Here is an 8,234-nt window from a genome sequence, read left to right on the forward strand (position 1 = left end):
ATATGCACAGATAATTTTAAAACAAAAGTTTAGAACAATGTTTTCTTTTATAGTAATACTAGCTGTACCCAGCAAAGCATTGCAGTGGCTCTGAAACAAATGTCCGTTTCTGAGCCACTGCAACCTTCCTTGTATCCCAGTCCTCCTCAACTTTCCCCCCTTTCCCGTCGCCTAGTCCTCCCAAACATTGCTCACTTCCCTGTCACCTTCATCCTTCCAACTATTCCCCACTCCCCCGTTCCCTTGTCCTGCCCACCATTCCTCCCCCCTCCCCCACCCAACGTCCCTTTGTCCCCCCCACCATCCCACACTCCACCTTCCCCTCTTCCTCCCCACCATCTCCCACTCCCCTATACCTTCACCCTGCCTACAATTCCCCCTCTTCCCCGTCCCCTTGTCCTCCCCACCATCGCCCACTTCCTTGTCCCCTCGTCCTCCCCACCATCCCCTGTCCATTTGTCCTCCCAACCATTCTCCATTCTCCTGTCCCCTCGTCCCCACCATCCCCAACTTCAGTTCACTCGTCGTCCCCACCATTCCCCACTCCCTCGTCCGATGCATTCTTAAATAATCAGACGTTCCCATCACTGAATTATAAGAAAAAGAGTAAAAAATGAAATATAACACAATGAAAAAATTTAAAAATGATCTATACCCACGAAATGAACGGTACAGTAAACAACACAGCTCAATTTCAACTCAATGTCACATCAAATAATTAAATCAAAATGAAAATAAATTGAAATCTATGGATATTAAATTTATCAATGCAATCGGAAACATTGAAATGGAATCGAAACATATATAATATAGCGTGTGTTGCTCGTACGTGCAACAGATGGCACTGTTTCTTAAAAACAATTACGTTTTTGCATGTAACAGGTGTGGCATCTATACTTATTCTCACGAAATGAACGGTATTGTCAACAACACAGCTCAGTTCCAATGCAATGTCACAGAAAATAATTAAATCAAAGTGAAAATAAATTGAAATGTATGAAAATTTAATTTGTCTATGCAATCGAAGAAATTGAAATGGAATCGTAAGATATTTAGTATAGCTTTTTGTGATTCTTACGTGCAACAGATGGTGCTATTTCTTAAAAAAAAAAATATATTTTTACCTGTCACAGGTGTGTGGCATTTATACTTATACTTATGAAATGAACAGTATGGTAAACAACTCAGGTCAATTCCAATGCAATGTCACACAAAATAATTCAATAACAAATTAAAATAAATAAGAAACTATGGAAAATGAAATTTATCAGTGCAATCGGAAACATTGAAATGGAATTCATAACATATTTATTATTGCATGTGTGTGTAGCTATTATGTGCATATGCTATTACGCCATCGTATTCCGTTACAATGGCGCTGTTTTTGAAAAAATGCATGTATTTATCTGTCAGAGGTGTGGCATCTATAGTAGGTATATAAAAACATGCGCATATTCGAACGGAACGTTGTGTCAAAATTTCAAAACAATCAATGAAGAACTTTGGAAGATTACAGCGTGTGTCGATCTTACGTCCTACAGATGGTGTTGTTTTAAAAAAAAAAAAATGTTTTTTCCTGTCATATGTAAGGCATGTATATAATAGGTATAGAAAAACACGCGCCTATTCGATTGCAACGTTGTGTCAAATTTTCAATTCAATCGGTAAAGAGGTTTTGAAGATTTCTCTCACATGAAAAACATAGTTTTTTCAAAAACGCATGTTTTTTTCCATCACAGACGTGACATCAATATAGTATGCACACTCTCACCAGCAACAACACCGCACACAGTACATCTGAAGACCAACACCTCCACGATGGATAACCACGGTGAAGAAAGTCTCACTATCCTACAATGGAACTGCAATGGCGTTCGCAATAGAATTAATGACATCATACAATACGCTCGTGAACACCAAACTGATGTCATAGTGCTACAGGAGACGATGGTAGGTGATGACTTCAACCCAAGGTTCAACGGTTATCACAAGTTCTCCCTGCCCTCTGGGGAAAGAAAATGCGGTCTCATCACTTTTGTAAATAAACACATTCCCGCACAGATTATTGATGACCTGCACATGGGGGATGAGTTTGAATCACTGGGAGTAACCCTTTACTTAAACAATATTGTTCTACATATAATCAACCTATATGTGCCACAGAGTAAACTTGACCCTGAGACACTGCCTGAATTTATTAATGAAGAACCTACCCTGCTGGTTGGTGACCTGAATGCCAGACACCCACACTTTGGTGCCAATTGTCATCAGCCCAATGTCAATGGACGGAAACTGTCACTCTTTGTCAGGGGAAGTGAAAACCTTAGAGTCCTGGGTGATGAACAGCCAACTCACCTCAGAGGAGGAAGATTCGACTATGCTCTCCTGCTGAATGCACAGGACATGGACGCCAGTACACACATTGTGCACAGTTTATGTAGTGACCACTGGGCACTAATTACCACCGTCGACATGAGCAAGAGAAGGAAAGAGACAAATAAAAGAAAAAGGTTATCACTCGGACCAGATATGAGGCCGCACTTCATAAACAGGATGAGTGACTGGTTCACGGAATACCAAATCCCAGAAGACATTGACACATTTGTTGATGACCTTAATCACCAAATTGAGAGCTGTCTAAGAGTTCCGCGCAGTACGCCTGGGCGAAGTAACCCTCAGAGGAAGAAAATAAAATGGCATGAGAATGATTACATAAAGATGCTTAACGCAAATGTGCGAGACATGAGTAGAGAGTACCGGAGACATCCCACTGAAAGTAACCAAGAGTTGTTTAAAACTGTGTGTCAAGTAGCCAGGGAAGAAAAGATTAAAGAGCGGTAAAGACAATGGCTTGAGTTCACTAGCACTATTGGAAGGGAAACATCTGCAAGACAAGTGTGGGCAAAAATTCAGATAGCTAAGGGAGGCAGAGCCCGGCCTGCGGCTCACAAAGACCCCCAGGGTAAGGCTGAGGAACTAATTCACAAGTGGAGTGATGCAGCAACCTCCTCCTCCCTCCCTGCAGAAATCAGCAGGGAACAGCTCCTGCGACATGATGACAGAAGAATTAGGATAACAGGAGCACTGTCTAGTGATGACGAATATGGGGAACCAATCAGCCCAAGAAGTAAGGGACGCTATGAAAAAGGGTAAAAGTACAGCACCTGGTGAAGATGGCGTCACCTACGACATACTCAATGCACTGTGTGAAGTGTCTGGGAATCCACTACTCCACCTGTTTAACAAGTCATTCCTAAGTGGAGTGTTGCCCACACAATGGAAACACGCAATAATTGTTCCCATACCGAAGCCTAATTACCTTGGTAATTACAGACCTATCAGTCTCCTGTTATGCACTTGCAAGATGCTTGAAAGGATCATCCTAACCCGACTGTTGCACAAAATAGGCAGGTTAAGGGAGGGGGTCAATGGATTTCTTAAAGGACGGAGCACAGCAAATTGTATAGTTAATTACTTGGCTAATGACACGGCTAGGTACTCTGTATTTGTTGACATCAAAGGAGCCTTCGACAAAGCACAGGGGATTGCGATCCTGGACGAGCTTGCATGCATGGGTGTCAAGGGGAGACTCATGAAATGGGTTGAAGACTACCTCACAGGAAGGAAAGCCAAGTTTGCTTCAATGGAGCAGTCTCCAGAACAATGAATATGGAACTCGGGACCCCCCAAGGCGGAGTCTTAAGCCCTACACTATTCAATGTACTTATGAACGCCATTGCAAATATTGATTTTCCGGAAGGAACACAACAAGTGGGATATGCAGATGATGTCCTAATACAAGCTCCCACCTTGGGAAAAATTTAACAGTCCATTGAACTCCTTGGAAGGAAATGTACTGAGCTCGGTTTCACTCTCTCCACAAAAAAGACGAAGGCATACTCCCATCACAAGCGGAGAACAAATGAAGAACTGCAAATTAATGGTGTAACACTTGAATGGGTTGACCACTATCGGTACCTTGGCGTCACTGTCGGCTCTAACAAGGGAAAGAAAGAGGAGCTCAATCAACTCATAGGAACATGCAAAAGTCGACTCAGGGCACTGAAAGCTATGACCTGGAATGGACATGGAGCCTCTATTGCCGTGCTTAAAATGATGTACACAGCCTATGTGCGCTCCGTCATAGACTATGCCGCACCAGTTCTGTGCACCTACTCCCAAAGCGATATGAAAAGGCTTGAAAGCATTCAAAATGAAGCCATGACAATCATTCTTGGAGTTCCAAGGACTGCCAAAACGTCTAATCTACGAGAGGAGTTGTTCCTTCCCAGTGTTAAAGGCAGAATTCAGGAGCTGAATGCTAAGCTTGCAGTTAGGATAGCCAGAGATCCCCATTACAATGATATTGCTAAGAAAAAACTGAGCTCTGTGCTACTTTCAGGGGGAAACAGGAGAAGCAAAAAATGGCATCACAGATCAGTCTGCTACCTCGAAGGGCTTCACCTGCTTGAGCAAGCACGTGAGCTCTTGCCTGTAGAGAGGTTATCTCCCTGGGAGGATGACTCATGCAAGATCATCATCAATGAAATGGCAACGAAAAAATCCAACATGTTACCACAAGAAATGAGGCACAAGTATCTTGAGGAAATTTATAAAGAAGCCGGAGATGAACTAGATCAAATCTACACTGACGGGTCATCTAATCCTGTCAATGGCAGGGATGGTGCAGCGTACACAGTAATCAAGGATAACACTTTCCAATGCAGAAATGAAGAAAAAGCACGTATTGAGAACTATGCCTCTTCAACGCAAGCAGAGCTAACTGCCATTGTTATGGCGTTAAGGTTTCTTGCACAGCACACTAATGGTGCAGTGATTTGCACTGATTCAAAAGCAGCACTGCAAAGCCTAAGTAAAAATCGGGCAGAAAATCTTGTAATAGTGGCTGAAATTAAGAGAGCTGTGAGAGTACTTACCAATCAGGGAAGAGTCATCAAGTTTCTGTGGATCCCCTCCTATGTTGGAATATGTGGGAATGAACGAGCAGATGTGCTGGCTGCTGAAGGTGCTGAAGGAGACCATATTGAATACTTCATTCCCAAGACTACTACAAATTAGAGGTATTGTCAGAAAACATCACCGTGACAAGGTAACTGAGGAAAGGAGGATAGAAGCACAAACCAGTGAATCTATACGATGGTACAACATGGTTGAAGCTGGCAATCCCAATCATTATGGCCGAAGAGGAGGAGGACGAGGGAGAGAATCAGTAATAGCGAGAATCCGTCTTGGATACAAATATCCAAGGAGATATGGAATGGAAACAACAGTTGGTCAGCGAAGTTGCAGAATCTGTGGTGAGAGTGATGGACACCGCCTTGACCACTATCTACGTGAATGTGAACACCTGAGAGACATTAGAAATATGTGTAGAATAATAAACCCCACATTGTTTGAGTTAGGAAAACACTATTTGTCAAATATTGATACTGTTCTTAAAAGATTTCCCCTTTTTGCACCCGCAAGATAACGTAAGCTTCTAAGGGTTATTAGATGTTAATCTTCTTGTTTGAGGAGCTGTTCACTTGAGACAGTTAAGGGGGAATATCAATGAAAAATTAAAAGTGGTTCAATTTGCTTATAATTTTTTTTATGAAATGGTTATAGAAAGGGCTGCAGCTGGTCCAAGTTTCATCATCACACCCTAAACAGAAAAGGAGAAGAAAAATAAACAACGAATTATGCAACGAATTTTCAAATAGTTTCAGGGAACACATGTGTCAACTAAAATCATTTCTATAACACTCAGATATTAAATTAAGCACATAATAAAGGATTCTAGTGATCAGTTTTATCAAAAAAGTGTTTAGTGCAATAATATAATTTTTCAAAGTTACCCTTCTAAAAAAATATGCAATATATGATATTTATAAATTTTTATAAAATCAACAAATAGACTTTAGACTAAAATGTCTACTAGATTCTATAGAAGCACAAACGCTACATAAAAGGTGTAATTTGCATGTAAATTGATTAATAAATGAAAGCTCTGAAGTAATTTGAAGGTGTAAATTACTTTCCAGAGTAAAATAAAGATCCAAGTTCGGCCACCTGTAGCTGAGCTTGACTTCGACAGATTTCGTTCATAATTGGCACCCTTGCAGATAGGCATCCATTGAGCAAGGTGTGCAAGTAAGTAAGTAAGTAATTATCAAAAGAAGGCACCAAACCGGGAAGGCTATGTAGCACCATCAAATACGCAAAATAATCAGAGGGCGCTAAATATCACCAAGGATGCCAATACGAGAACAAAAACGCATAAGGCGAACGATATCAAAAGTATCCGAGTCACCAAGAATTCTATCGAGGGACAGGTGACCGCGAGGGGCGGTCGGAAAGCAAGACACACGCTCGTCCTGGAAGTCAGGACATTCAAGAAGGACATGCACGACCGTAAGAGGGACAATGCAACTAGAACAATAAGGAGCAGGGCGGCGCTCCATCAAGTGACCATGGGTTAAGCGAGTATGGCCAATACGCAACCTCGCCAGAGCTGTTTCCCACCGCCGGTTACGGTGGAAGGAGGACGGCCACGAGGAAACACAACATTTAAGAGTACGTAGCTTGTTACCAGTAACAGACAACCAAGAAGCCTGCCAACGGGTAAGGACTGAGGAATGGATAACTGGGAATACGGAATACGGAATAAGTCGGAATACGGAATGCCTTTACGAGAGATGGGACAAGAGCGGACAGCTTCCTTAGCGGCAGCATCCGCACGCTCATTTAAAGACACACCAATATGGCTGGGAACCCAACAAAACTCAACCGACTTAAATTTACTGTGAACGAGAAACAGCCAATGCTGGATCTCGACAACTACTGGATGAACCGGATTAAAGGACCCGAGAGCCATGAGGGCACTACGAGAGTCAACAACAACCACAAAGGAAGACTGACAACGAGAAAGCAGGAGACGAAGAGCATAGAGAATAGCATAAAGTTCTGCTGTAAAGATGCTAGTCTCCGGAGGCAAGCGACACATATAAGTGCGATCAGGAAAAACCACAGAGTAGCCAACACCGTCCGCTGACTTAGACCCATCGGTGAAGACAGAAACGGAGCGGGAGTGAGAAGAAAAGTGCTCGAGGAAAAGGCGTTTTAGAACCGTAGGAGGGGTAAAAGCTTTAGTGATACGGGTCAAGGAAGTACAAAACCGCGGAAGAGGGACCCTCCACGGGGGCAAAGAAGGAACAACACGAGGAGAAACATCAGAAATACGAACGGAGAGAGAATCCTGTAGGCGAGATAACCGGACAGAAAGAGGGAGGTGGTGAAGAGGAACAGGAACCGCAGGAGGGGTAAAAGTTAAAGCACGACAGAGGCGAGAGGAAGGATGTTGCAAGGACCGTGCAAGATAGCGAAGACAGTAGCGATCACGGCGGTCCTGGAGAGACAGGAAGCCAGTGTCAACATACAAGCTAAGGATGGGAGTCGAACGAAAGGCACCAGAACTGAGGCGCAACCCAGTATGGTGCAAAGCATCAAGACGGCGAAGAGTAGAAGGAGAAGCAGACGAGTAAGCAGGGCAACCATAATCGAGCTTAGACAGGACGAGAGAGGAATGTAAAGCAAGGAGAGTGCGCCTATCTGCCCCCCAAGAAGTATGGGACAAGACCCGAAGGAGGGTAAGGGCCTTAGAGCACTCAACACGGAGGTAAGAGATATGGGGAGACCAAGACAAACGAGTGTCAAGGAATAACCCCAAAAGCTTCGCGGAATCTTTGTATTCAAGGGGATGACCATAAAGTGACAAAGAGGGACGAAGAACAACCCGTTTCCGCGTAAAAGTCATGGCACAAATCTTAGAAGTAGAGAACTTGAAGCCATGACCTGTGGCCCAAGACGACACGGCATCAATTGCAAGTTGAAGCCGGCGTTGAAGGAGAGGCGAATCATCACCCTGACAACAAAGGGGAAGATCATCGACATAGAGAGCGGAGAAGACACCAGAAGGAAGAGAGGAAAGAAGACCATTGAGGGCAACAAGAAAAAGAGTAGTGCTCAGAACACTACCCTGGGGCACACCTTCGTATTGCTGAAAAGAGGGAGAGAGAGCGGTACCAAGGCGCACCCGAAAGGAACGACGAGAGAGGAAGCTGCGGAGAAAGAGAGGGAGATGACCACGAAGGCCAAAAGAATGAAGTTGAGATAGGATATGATAACGCCAAGTGGTGTCGTAAGCCTTTTCTAGGTCAAAAAGGACGGCAACA

This window comes from Procambarus clarkii, unplaced genomic scaffold (assembly GCF_040958095.1).
Source record: "Procambarus clarkii isolate CNS0578487 unplaced genomic scaffold, FALCON_Pclarkii_2.0 HiC_scaffold_95, whole genome shotgun sequence".
Classification (NCBI taxonomy): Eukaryota; Metazoa; Arthropoda; class Malacostraca; order Decapoda; family Cambaridae; genus Procambarus; species Procambarus clarkii.